Raw genomic sequence first — 15,000 nt, 5'->3', positions numbered from 1 at the left:
ATCGATTTTTTAGAACATATGCACTTAGTAGCCGATACCAAGTTGCGTAAAAATATGAACTTTACAAATTTATACTAATTAGCTGTTTTGAGGTTATTGCAGTTCCCATATAGCCATAAGAACAGTGTATTTGGAAAAATTTCACAATCTTATATTAAGTTGTAGAATCGATTTTTTAGTACAGATGCACTGGGCAATCGATACCAAGTTGCGTAAAAATATTAACTATACATATTTATGCTAATTAGCTGTTTTGAGGTTATTGGAGATGTCACAATCTTATATTAAGTTGTAGAATCCATTTTTTAGCACACATACATTAAGCACTCGATACCAAGCTGCGTAAAAATATGAACTTTACATATTTATACTAATTAGCAGTTTTGAGGTTATTGGAGTTGTCATATGGCCATAACGACAGTGCGTTTTTACATATTTATGCTAGTTAACCGTTTTGAGTTATCATATAGCCGTAACGACAGTGTATTTGGAAAAATTTCACAATCTTATATTAAGGTGTAGAATCGATTTTTTAAGTACATATGCACTAAGCTAGCTATACCAAGTTGCGTAAAAATATGAACTGTACATATTTATGCTAATTAGCTGTTTTGAGGTTATTGGAGATGTCATATAGCCGTAACGATAGTGTATTTGGAAAAATTTCACAATTTTATATTAAGGTGTAGAATCGATTTTGTAGTAGATATGCACTAAGTAGCCGATACCAAGTTGCGTATAAATACGAACTTTACATATTTGTGCTAATTACTCGTTTTGAGGTTAATGGAGATGTCATATAGCCATAACGACAGTGCGTTTGGAAAAATTTCACAATCTTATATTAAGGTGTAGAATCGATTTTTTAGTACATATACATTAATCAATCGATACTGAGTTGCGTCAAAATATGAACTTAACATATTTATACTAATTAGCTGTTTTGAGGTTATTGGGGTTGTCATATAGCCACAACAACAGTGCGTTTGGAAAAATTTCACAATCTTATATTAAGGTGTAGAATCGATTTTTTAAGTACATGTGCACTAAGCAATCTATACCAAGTTGCGTAAAAATATGAACTATACATATTTATGCTTATTAGCCGTTTTGAGGTTATTGGAGTTTTCATATAGCCATAACGACAGTGTATTTGGAAAAATTTCACAATCTTATATTAAGGTGTAGAATCGATTTTTTAGTACATATGCACTAAGCAATCTATACCAAGTTGCGTCAAAATATGAACTGTACATATTTATGCTAATTAGCTGTTTTGAGGTTTTTGGAGATGTCATATAGCCGTAACGACAGTGTATTTGGAAAAATTTCACAATCTTATATTAAGGTGTAGAATCGATTTTTTAAGTACATATGCACTAAGCTAGCTATACCAAGTTGCGTAAAAATATGAACTGTACATATTTATGCTAATTAGCTGTTTTGAGGTTATTGGAGATGTCATATAGCCGTAACGATAGTGTATTTGGAAAAATTTCACAATTTTATATTAAGGTGTAGAATCGATTTTGTAGTAGATATGCACTAAGTAGCCGATACCAAGTTGCGTATAAATACGAACTTTACATATTTGTGCTAATTACTCGTTTTGAGGTTAATGGAGATGTCATATAGCCATAACGACAGTGCGTTTGGAAAAATTTCACAATCTTATATTAAGGTGTAGAATCCATTTTTTAGTACATATACATTAAGCACTCGATACCAAGTTGCGTAAAAATATGAATTATACATATTTATGCTAATTAACCGTTTTGAGGTTATTGGAGTTGTCATATAGCCATAACGACAGTGTATTTGGAAAAATTTCACAATCTTATATTAAGGTGTAGAATCGATTTTTTAGTACAGATGCACTAAGCAATCTATACCAAGTTGCGTAAAAATATGAACTATACATATTTATGCTAATTAGCCATTTTGAGGTTTCTGGAGATGTCATATAGCCGTAACGACAGTGTATTTGGAAAAATTTCACAATCTTATATTAAGGTGTAGAATCCATTTTTTAGTACATATACATTAAGCAATCGATACCAAGTTGCGTAAAAATATGAACTATACATATTTATGCTTATTAGCCGTTTTGAGGTTATTGGAGATGTCATATAGCCGTAACGACAGTGTATTTGGAAAAATTTCACAATCTTATATTAAGATGTAGAATCCATTTTTTAGTACATATACATTAAGCACTCGATACCATGTTGCGTAAAAATATGAATTATACATATTTATGCTAATTAACCGTTTTGAGGTTTTTGGAGTTGTCATATAGCCATAACGACAGTGTATTTGGAAAAATTTCACAATCTTATATTAAGGTGTAGAATCGATTTTTTAGTACATATGCACTAAGCAATCGATACCAAGTTGCGTAAAAATATGAACTATACATATTTATGCTTATTAGCCGTTTTGAGGTTATTGGAGATGTCATATAGCCATAACGACAGTGTATTTGGAAAAATTTCACAATCTTATATTAAGGTGTAGAATCCATTTTTTAGTACATATACATTAAGCAATCGATACCAAGTTGCGTAAAAATATGAACTTTACAAATTTATACTAATTAGCTGTTTTGAGGTTATTGGAGTTCCCATATAGCCATAACGACAGTGTATTTGGAAAAATTTCACAATCTTATATTAAGGTGTAGAATCCATTTTTTAGTACATATACATTAAGCAATCGATACCAAGTTGCGTAAAAATATGAACTATACATATTTATGATAATTAACCGTTTCGAGGTTATTGGAGTTGTCATATAGCCATAACGACAGTGTATTTGGAAAAATTTCACAATCTTATATTAAGGTGTAGAATCGATTTTTTAGTACATATGCACTTAGTAACCGATACCAAGTTGAGTAAAAATATGAAAAATACATATTTATGATAATTAACCGTTTTGAGGTTATTGGAGATGTCATATAGCCGTAACGATATTGTATTTGGAAAAATTTCACAATCTTATATTTAGGTGTAGAATCGATTTTTTAGTACATATGCACTAAGCAATCTATACCAAGTTTCGTAAAAATATGAACTATACATATTTATGCTAATTAACCGTTTTGAGGTTATTGGAGTTGTCATATAGCCATAACGACAGTGTATTTGGAAAAATTTCACAATCTTATATTAAGGTGTAGAATCGATTTTTTAGTACATATGCACTAAGTAACCGATACCAAGCTGCGTAAAAATACGAACTTTACATATTTGTGCTAATTACTCGTTTTGAGGTTAATGGAGATGCCATATAGCCATAACGACAGTGCGTTTGGAAAAATTTCACAATCTTATATTAAGGTGTAGAATCGATTTTTTAGTACATATACATTAATCAATCGATACTGAGTTGCGTCAAAATATGAACTATACATATTTATGCTAATTACTCGTTTTGAGGTTAATGGAGATGCCATATAGCCATAACGACAGTGCGTTTGGAAAAATTTCACAATCTTATATTAAGGTGTAGAATCGATTTTTTAGTACATATACATTAAGCAATCGATACTGAGTTGCGTCAAAATATGAACTTTACATATTTATACTAATTAGCTGTTTTGAGGTTATTGGAGTTGTCATATAGCCACAACAACAGTGCGTTTGGAAAAATTTCACAATCTTATATTAAGGTGTAGAATCGATTTTTTAAGTACATGTGCACTAAGCAATCTATACCAAGTTGCGTAAAAATATGAACTATACATATTTATGCTTATTAGCTGTTTTGAGGTTATTGGAGTTTTCATTGATTGCTTAATGTATATGTAGTAAAAAATGGATTCTACACCTTAATATAAGATTGTGAAATTTTTCCAAATACACTGTCGTTATGGCTATATGACAACTCCAATAACCTCAAAACAGCTAATTAGCATAAATATGTATAGCTCATATTTTTATGCAACTTGGTGTCGATTGGTTAATGTATATGTACTAAAAAATCGATTCTTCACCTTAATATAAGATTGTGAAATTTTTCCAAATACACTGTCGTTATAGCTATATGACATCTCCAATAACCTCAAAACGGTTAATTAGCATAAATATGTATAGTTCATATTTTTACGAAACTTGGTATCGATTGCTTAATGTATATGTACTAAAAAATCGGTTCTACACCTTAATATAAGACTGTGAATTTTTTCCAAATACACTGTCGTTATGGATATATGACAACTCCAATAACCTCAAAACGGTTAATTAGCATAAATATATCTAGTTCATATTTTTACGCAGCTTGGTATCGGTTACTCAGTGCATATGTACTAAAAAATCGATTCTACGCCTTAATATAATATTGTACAATTTTTCCAAATGCACTGTCGTTATGGCTATATGACAACTCCAATAACTTCAAAAAGGCTAATTAGCATAAATATGTATAGTTTATATTTTTACTCAACTTGGTATCGGTTACTCAGTGCATATGTACTAAAAAATCGATTCTACGCCTTAATATAATATTGTACAATTTTTCCAAATGCACTGTCGTTATGGCTATATGACAACTCCAATAACTTCAAAAAGGCTAATTAGAATAAATATGTATAGTTCATATTTTTACGCAACTTGGTATCGAGTGCTTAATGTATATTGTAGTGGTCCTACCTAAATGCCACTTACCAAGCACTCATAAATTATAATAAGCAAATTCATGAATTAGTCACATTTGTAAAGACCACACAAGAATACATAAGCAAAGCGACATACACAAAAGAGTTTCGCATTACAAACGAGACGAAATTCAATAATAATATTTTCTATGTTGCAATCAAAATGTGCAAACAACACGGTCAATGCACTCTAAAAATAACAAGTGTTGCAACCTAATGAGTAAACAGTATAGTCGCATTGTAATGCATTCTGCAAGGTCAGCAATCACTTTGATTGGCTGCCTTTATACTTTTCCGGGTTTTGACTGGAAATACACGGGGCGGAGTCATGGAAGAGTCAGTTAAACCAAAATGTATAAATACCCTTATATTTTCAATAAAGGACAGATTCAGAGCATACATGAACCAAACCTGTTGTGTTTTGTATCTCAACTAAATCATTCCGGCTGACTAAGCTTAATGATTAGCCCTCACAAAGGGGCTGTTTAAAAATGTAATTTGTCGCGTTCACATCAGTAGGCTGAGCGATGTGATCGTGTGTTAGGCGTTTCACATTAATTCTTTCTCTGTTTCCTTACGACACGGCAGACCTGCCGCTTGATGAATGTAAAGGACCAATCCTCCACATGGCGATCCTGCGGACCAAAACTTCTGATCCTGTCTGCTGATCCTATTTTCATTAAATTTTATTACTGCAGTCACGAACCAAATTTACTGGTACACACATCAAACTGTCCAATTGAACGAAGGACATAATTTCAAATCCTGCAGCAACAACATTTCATCAGCCCACTACTGCAAATTACTTCAATCATCTACATGGCACCAGAGGACCAACACACCGAATTCGTACCAAAAGCAGCATTTGACGCCCTCAAACTGAAGTACGAAAGGCTATTGAGAGCACAACAATACACACCAGCAGCCACCACGACGGACGATAGCACCCAACAACCAGCATACGTGCCGACCCCAAAAGACGCGGGCCCCAAACCTATAACAATTGAAGAGTATAAGCGTCGACAGCAGGCGATAAAACGCCCTCTAACACCACCACCAAGGGAAAAGAGGAAACGCGCCGGCAGAAGATTCCAACAACGCAGAGCCATGGCGATCTTATACCATCAGCTCAACCTGTCAACCAGCACAGACACAAAGAGGGAGGTACAGAAGCAGCTTATTAATTTGAAAAAACTTTAAAAATATATTAATTAATACTTTATCAAATACATATTACGTTTTTAAAATGGGAGCTTGGAGTAAAATACTTACCTCAATCACACTCGTATTCACAGGATACGAAGTGAACAATGCAATTGATAAAAAAAAATAAAGAAACTTCCAACTTCAATAATAATAATAATAATAACAATATTTTAAAAGACAACATTACAAGCACAAGCTATTTAGAAATTTTTCTAACAATAATTGTCACAATTATCATATTATCATTTATCATAAAGCAAATTTTCAACAAACTAAAGCGTAGCCTTGTTAGACAACAGGCACAAATATAAATATGAATAAAAATATATAATGGCCACATGGCAAAAAATTTATCAGCATATTTTAATTGAGAAAGAAAATTTCAATAGAGCATATAAATGCTTAAATAAAACTATAAAAATAAAAGAAGACACAGTGCAAAAGCATCTGCAAACACTATTCGTAACACTCGAATCAATACGAAGTATACTAAATGTATACAAAGAGAAATTATCAAAAGAACACAGAGATATATGTTTAGAAATTTTCTGGCATTTGCGAGACAAATTAATAAAAATTCTAGCGCATTACAACATTGATATGTCAATACCACACTCAATATCCACACCAATCACTTCGAATTCTGAAAATTCAAACACTGAATCCCATACCACAACAAGAACCTGAATTCAATTTAGAAATGGCTACAAAAGCTATTCCCAACTTTTCGGGAAATCATAAAGAGTTAGAATCAGTTCTAAAAATTGTAGAAATAGTCTACAATGGATTAACACCTACAGGCAAAATAGCACTGATTGACTTTATTATTTATGTAAAACTATCACAAATAGTACGAACGAACATAACTGCAATACAACCGCCCACAACACTAGAAGACCTATAAAACTTATTGACAAATAAATATAAAAGCACGACAACTATACCAAAACTACAAAATCAACTAGCCAGCTTAACACAAAGAAACCTAAATATAACTAATTACAAAAATAAAATTCTCTATTTAATATCTGAACTAAATAAACTTCAAATATCACAAATTGGCCCTAATGCCACTACCGAACAAAAAGCACTCGTCACCCAACTAAATGAGCAATACAGCTTAACTGTATTTAAAAATGGTTTAAACGACCAATTCAAACAAACTGTTTTCTCCGCACTTCCAAAATCGCTAGACACAGCGGTGGACCTAGCCCTAGAACTTGAACAGGTTATTGAAAACAACAATTCAAGAGTTATGATTATCTCAAATAATAAACGATACAATAATCGTACCAATGACCAAAGGAGATACCCCAATAACAACAATTTTAGAAACAACAACAATTCAAGCAACAACAATTTCAACAGATATACTAACAATAATTTCAGAAATGACAATTATCCTAGGAATAATAACAACAATAACACTTTTCATAATAATAATAGTGTACAAAGACAAAACAATTATAACAACAACAACCGCAACAATTTTAGACCGACCAATAGTAATAACTACAACAACAGGCCCAATAATAATAGACAAGGTGCTCAATTCAACAGAAACGGTCGCCACGTAAATTTCCTGCAATTCCAGGATTTAACGGGAATCACAAAAGACAAAATCACTTCATTAGGCACAGCTAAGCTAACTTTTCAAGTAGGAAAAGATAGCACTAGCATTGATTTTCATTTAGTCACAGACGAATTCCCCACCACAACCGATGGAATTTTAGGCAGAGATTTTTTAGTCACACATTTATGCAAAATTGACTACGAAACATTCACTCTAACTGCAACAATTAACAACTATGAACACACGTTAATAATAGATACACAAATACAGTCAAATAGAATCTTAGAAGTACCGCCCAGAACAGAGGTTATAGTACCAATAGATCTAAATATAAACGAAGATAGCATAATTTTAAATCAGGAAATAGAACAGGGAGTATTCCTAGCCAATTCAATAGCACCTGCAAAAGGCAATTGCCACATAAAAATCATAAATGTCAATAATCATACAGCTAAAATTAAACAAATAAAATGTATAACAGAGAATTTATCAGATTACAATATTATGACAGCATATCAAAAACCGAATATTTACAACAGCAACCGCTTCAATAAATTAATAAAAGAATTAAAATTAGGTAACGTAGACAAACAAACAGAAAACGAGCTACACGAAATACTCCAAAAGTATCAATCAATATTCCATCTCGAAGGCGAAAGTCTTTCCACAAACTCTTTTTATACACAAAAGCTAAATCTCATAGACAATTCACCAGTTTACATAAAAAATTATAGACTACCGTATTCGCAGCAGGAAGAAATTCAAAAACAAATAGAAAATTTAATTGAAGACGATATTATCGAACCATCAGTTAGCCCCTATAATTCCCCATTACTCCTAGTACCAAAAAAGAATGACGAAAATGGCAACCAAAAATGGCGACTAGTAGTAGACTATAGAAAACTAAACGACAAAATCGTCAACGACAAATTCCCATTAACAAGACTAGAAGACATCTTGGACACGCTTGGAAGAGCAAAATATTTCACAACTTTAGATATGACCAGTTCTTTTCACCAAATCCCACTAGACACCGACTCTAGACCACCAACAGCATTCTCCACACAAGATGGCCACTATCAATTCAAACGACTACCTTTTGGATTAAAGATTTCATCAAATAGCTTCCAACGCATGTTGACAATAGCGCTATCAGTATTAAAATCAGAAGCTTTTCTCTATGTAGACGACATTATCGTATTTGGATGTTCAATCAAACACCATAACAAAAATTTAATAGAAGTATTTGAAAGATTAAAGAAATATAACCTAAAACTAAATGCCAGTAAATGTCAATTTTTGAAACCAGAAGTCCTCTACCTCGGACATTTAATCACTGATAAAGGTGTCAAAACTGACCCTGCCAAATGCGATACTGTACGCAAGTACCCCACACCAACGAATGCAGATGAAACACGAAGATTCATTGCATTTTGCAATTAATATAGACGATTCATACCCGACTTTGCACTAACAGCAAAATGTTTAAACACACTGTTAAAAAAGGGACAACCATTCATTTGGTCAGAAGAATGCGAAAAAGCATTTAACACATTAAAAGACAAATTAATAAACCCACCTATTCTTCAATACCCAGACTTCGACAAACCATTTATATTAACAACTGACGCATCTGACTTTGCCCTAGGAGCGATACTATCGCAAGGCGAAATAGGTCATGATTTGCCAATCGCGTATGCAAGCAAAGCCTTACAAAAACACGACATCAACAAGCCCATAATTGAAAAAGAGTTATTAGCAATTCATTGGGGCATCACCCAATTCAGGACATACCTTTACGGCAGAAAATTTATAGTCGTAACCGACCACAGGCCGTTAGTTTCACTATTTACACATAGAAATCCGTCATCAAAAATGACAAGAATCAGAATAGATTTATCTGAATATGACTTCGAAATTATTTACAAACAAGGCAAAATAAACACGAACGCAGATGCACTGTCACGCATCAAAATAGATAGCGACACACTTAAAGCAATGATACCCACTACAGAAAATGACGTGGAAGATATAAAAATTAACATATTAACAAGGAGCAAGGCCGCAAAAATTAATAAAAATGAAGAAATTAAGCATGCATGCAATAATGAAAATATAAAAGCGCAAAGAAATATAGAATATAAAGCGCATGAACATATACCCGGGAAACGCATTAAAGATACATCTCCTAAGAAGTCTGATCAACTTCACATATGGGAATGTACATCTTTTAATGACGTAAAGAATTTGAAAAAATTGAAATTTAAAATTGATAAAGAAAGTAACGTTACGATTGAAATAATTAATAAAGAAGTGCAAGTTACATGTAGCGATGACCCTTTGAAACTAGATTCAATGTTGGAGAAACTACATAGTGCTATGCACAATTCACATATAAAGGAGCTAGCCCTTTGTGAACAGGAATATATATTAAAGAATATAGATATGAATGCATTCAAAGAAAAATTTAATAAAATCGAAAACAAGAAAAGCGCGCCACTAAACATAATATTATATAGAGCTCCAGAAGAAATAAAAAGTACAATATTAAAATACAAATTAATAGATGAATTCCATACTTCCAACATATCAGGTCATTTAGGCGTTAGGAAGACAATTTTAAAATTGAAACAAAGATACACATGGAAAAACATGCGGCAAATGGTAAAAGAATTTATAAACAATTGCACGAAATGTGCACAGAATAAAACAACAAAACACATTAAAGAACCGCTCGTAGTGACAGACACGCCGACATCAACCTTCAGTACAGTCTCAATCGACACAATAGGCCCACTTCGTATCTCAAACGGCTACAGATACATATTAACGATGCAATGCGATTTATCGAAATTCGTCATAGCTCATCCCATTGAAACAAAAGACGCAAAAATAATTGCAACAACACTAGTCGAACAACTTATTCTGAAGCATGGCTTCATACAAACATTGAAATCAGACAGAGGCACAGAATTTGTTAATGAATTAATGCACAACGTGTGCACATTATTGAATACGAAGCAAATATTCTCAGCTCCGTATCACCATCAAACAATTGGGTCACTAGAACGAAACCACAGAAAATTAAACGAATATTTACTCACCTTTGCTGACGATTACGAATGGCATAAGTGGATACCATATTATACATTTGCATTTAACACAACACCACACACAGACACTGGTTATTCACCCTATGAATTGGTGTATGGAAAATTGCCGTCACTACCAAGCGACAAAATAAATAAAGAAAATAAATGTTATGACATTGACAATTATGCGAACGAATTGCATAGTCGTCTAAAAAACTCAATTACAAATGCCAGAAAACTAATAAACGCGGTAAAAATTAAAAGAAAACAAGAATATGACAAAAACACAAACAAATCAAATTTTGAAATCGGAGACATGGTGTACATAAAAAATGAAAATAAACTAAAACACCAGAGTCCATACCACGGGCCATACAACATTGTAAATACAAATGGAACAAATTCAATTGTTAAAATAAAAAATAAATGTAAAGAGTTCCACAATAACCAATTAAAAAAATACTTAGGCACATATGTAGAACAAAAACAAAATTGAATATAAATTAGGCATATGCAAACATTAGCTATTAATAAATACAAATATTTTACTCACACTTTCTAATCATATGTTACAAATAAGATACGCTAAGAAAATAAACACACTTATATTTAGGTACATACTCTCACGTTACCATAAGTAAAAAAAAAAAAAAAAAAAAAAAAAAATAAAAAAAACATAATATTTTCTATGTTGCAATCAATCAAAAAAAATGTATAAATACCCTTATATTTTCAATAAAGGACAGATTCAGAGCATACATGAACCAAACCTGTTGTGTTTTCTATCTCAACTAAATCATTCCGGCTGACTAAGCTTAATGATTAGCCCTCACAAAGGGGCTGTTTAAAAATGTAATTTGTCGCGTTCACATCAGTAGGCTGAGCGATGTGATCGTGTGTTAGGCGTTTCACATTAATTCTTTCTCTGTTTCCTTACGACACGGCAGACCTGCCGCTTGATGAATGTAAAGGACCAATCCTCCACAATATGTACTAAAAAATCGATTCTACACCTAAATATAAGATTGTGAAATTTTTCCAAATACACTGTCTTTATGGCTATATGACAACTCCAATAACCTCAAAACGGGTAATTAGCATAAATATGTATAGTTCATATTTTTACGCAACTTGGTATCGATTGCTAAGTGCATATGTACTAAAAAATCGATTCTACACCTTAATATAAGATTGTGAAATTTTTCCAAATGCACTGTCGTTACGGCTATATGACAACTCCAATAACCTCAAAACGGTTAATTAGCAAAAATATGTATAGTTCATATTTTTACGCAACTTGGTATCGATTGCTTAATGTATATGTACTAAAAAATGGATTCTACACCTTAATATAAGATTGTGAAATTTTTCCAAATACAAGGTCGTTATGGCTTTGTAGTAGATATGCACTAAGTAGCCGATACCAAGTTGCGTATAAATACGAACTTTACATATTTGTGCTAATTACTCGTTTTGAGGTTAATGGAGATGTCATATAGCCATAACGACAGTGCGTTTGGAGAAATTTCACAATCTTATATTAAGGTGTAGAATCGATTTTTTAGTACATATACATTAATCAATCGATACTGAGTTGCGTCAAAATATGAACTATACATATTTATGCTAATTAGCCATTTTGAGGTTATTGGAGATGTCATATAGCCGTAACGACAGTGTATTTGGAAAAATTTCACAATCTTGTATTAAGGCGTAGAATCCATTTTTTAGTACATATGCACTAAGCAATCTATACCAAGTTGCGTAAAAATATGAACTATACATATTTATGCTAATTAGCTGTTTTGGGGTTATTGGAGTTGTCATATAGCCGTAACGACAGTGTATTTGGAAAAATTTCACAATCTTATATTAAGGTGTAGAATCGATTTTTTAGAACATATGCACTTAGTAGCCGATACCAAGTTGCGTAAAAATATGAACTTTACAAATTTATACTAATTAGCTGTTTTGAGGTTATTGCAGTTCCCATATAGCCATAAGAACAGTGTATTTGGAAAAATTTCACAATCTTATATTAAGTTGTAGAATCGATTTTTTAGTACAGATGCACTGGGCAATCGATACCAAGTTGCGTAAAAATATTAACTATACATATTTATGCTAATTAGCTGTTTTGAGGTTATTGGAGATGTCACAATCTTATATTAAGTTGTAGAATCCATTTTTTAGCACACATACATTAAGCACTCGATACCAAGCTGCGTAAAAATATGAACTTTACATATTTATACTAATTAGCAGTTTTGAGGTTATTGGAGTTGTCATATGGCCATAACGACAGTGCGTTTTTACATATTTATGCTAGTTAACCGTTTTGAGTTATCATATAGCCGTAACGACAGTGTATTTGGAAAAATTTCACAATCTTATATTAAGGTGTAGAATCGATTTTTTAAGTACATATGCACTAAGCTAGCTATACCAAGTTGCCTGAAAATATGAACTATACATATTTATGCTAATTAGCTGTTTTGAGGTTATTGGAGATGTCATATAGCCGTAACGACAGTGTATTTGGAAAAATTTCACAATCTTATAATAAGGTGTAGAATCGATTTTGTAGTAGATATGCACTAAGTAGCCGATACCAAGTTGCGTATAAATACGAACTTTTTCATATTTGTGCTAATTACTCGTTTTGAGGTTAATGGAGATGTCATATAGCCATAACGACAGTGCGTTTGGAAAAATTTCACAATCTTATATTAAGGTGTAGAATCGATTTTTTAGTACATATACATTAAGCAATCGATACCAAGTTGCGTAAAAATATGAACTTTACATATTTATACTAATTAGCTGTTTTGAGGTTATTGGAGTTGTCATATAGCCATAACGACAGTGCGTTTGGAAAAATTTCACAATCTTATATTAAGGTGTAGAATCGATTTTTTAAGTACATATGCACTAAGCAATCTATACCAAGTTGCGTAAAAATATGAACTATACATATTTATGCTAATTAACCGTTTTGAGGTTATTGGAGTTTTCATATAGCCATAACGACAGTGTATTTGGAAAAATTTCACAATCTTATATTAAGGTGTAGAATCGATTTTTTAGTACATATGCACTAAGCAATCGATACCAAGTTGCGTAAAAATATGAACTATACATATTTATGCTAATTAGCTGTTTTGAGGTTATTGGAGATGTCATATAGCCGTAACGACAGTGTATTTGGAAAAATTTCACAATCTTATATTAAGGTGTAGAATCCATTTTTTAGTACATATACATTAAGCACTCGATACCAAGTTGCGTAAAAATATGAACTATACATATTTATGCTAATTAACCGTTTTGAGGTTATTGGAGTTGTCATATAGCCATAACGACAGTGTATTTGGAAAAATTTCACAATCTTATATTAAGGTGTAGAATCGATTTTTTAGTACAGATGCACTAAGCAATCGATACCAAGTTGCGGAAAAATATGAACTATACATATTTATGCTTATTAGCCGTTTTGAGGTTATTGGAGATGTCATATATCCGTAACGACAGTGTATTTGGAAAAATTTCACAATCTTATATTAAGGTGTAGAATCGATTTTTTAGTACACATGCACTACGCAGTCGATACCAAGTTGCGTCAAAATATGAACTGTACATATTTATGCTAATTAGCTGTTTTGAGGTTATTGGAGATGTCATATAGCCATAACGACAGTGTATTTGGAAAAATTTCACAATCTTATATTAAGGTGTGGAATCCATTTTTTAGTACATATACATTAAGCACTCGATACCAAGTTGCGTAAAAATATGAATTATACATATTTATGCTAATTAACCGTTTTGAGGTTATTGGAGTTGTCATATAGCCATAACGACAGTGTATTTGGAAAAATTTCACAATCTTATATTAAGGTGTAGAATCGATTTTTTAGTACAGATGCACTAAGCAATCTATACCAAGTTGCGTAAAAATATGAACTATACATATTTATGCTAATTAGCCATTTTGAGGTTATTGGAGATGTCATATAGCCGTAACGACAGTGTATTTGGAAAAATTTCACAATCTTATATTAAGGTGTAGAATCCATTTTTTAGTACATATACATTAAGCAATCGATACCAAGTTGCGTAAAAATATGAACTATACATATTTATGCTTATTAGCCGTTTTGAGGTTATTGGAGATGTCATATAGCCGTAACGACAGTGTATTTGGAAAAATTTCACAATCTTATATTAAGGTGTAGAATCCATTTTTTAGTACATATACATTAAGCACTCGATACCATGTTGCGTAAAAATATGAATTATACATATTTATGCTAATTAACCGTTTTGAGGTTTTTGGAGTTGTCATATAGCCATAACGACAGTGTATTTGGAAAAATTTCACAATCTTATATTAAGGTGTAGAATCGATTTTTTAGTACATATGCACTAAGCAATCGATACCAAGTTGCGTAAAAATATGAACTATACATATT

This window comes from Bactrocera dorsalis, chromosome 6, assembly GCF_023373825.1.
Source record: "Bactrocera dorsalis isolate Fly_Bdor chromosome 6, ASM2337382v1, whole genome shotgun sequence".
In the NCBI taxonomy this organism is placed as follows: Eukaryota; Metazoa; Arthropoda; class Insecta; order Diptera; family Tephritidae; genus Bactrocera; species Bactrocera dorsalis.
Note: the sequence above shows the minus strand (reverse complement) of the source record.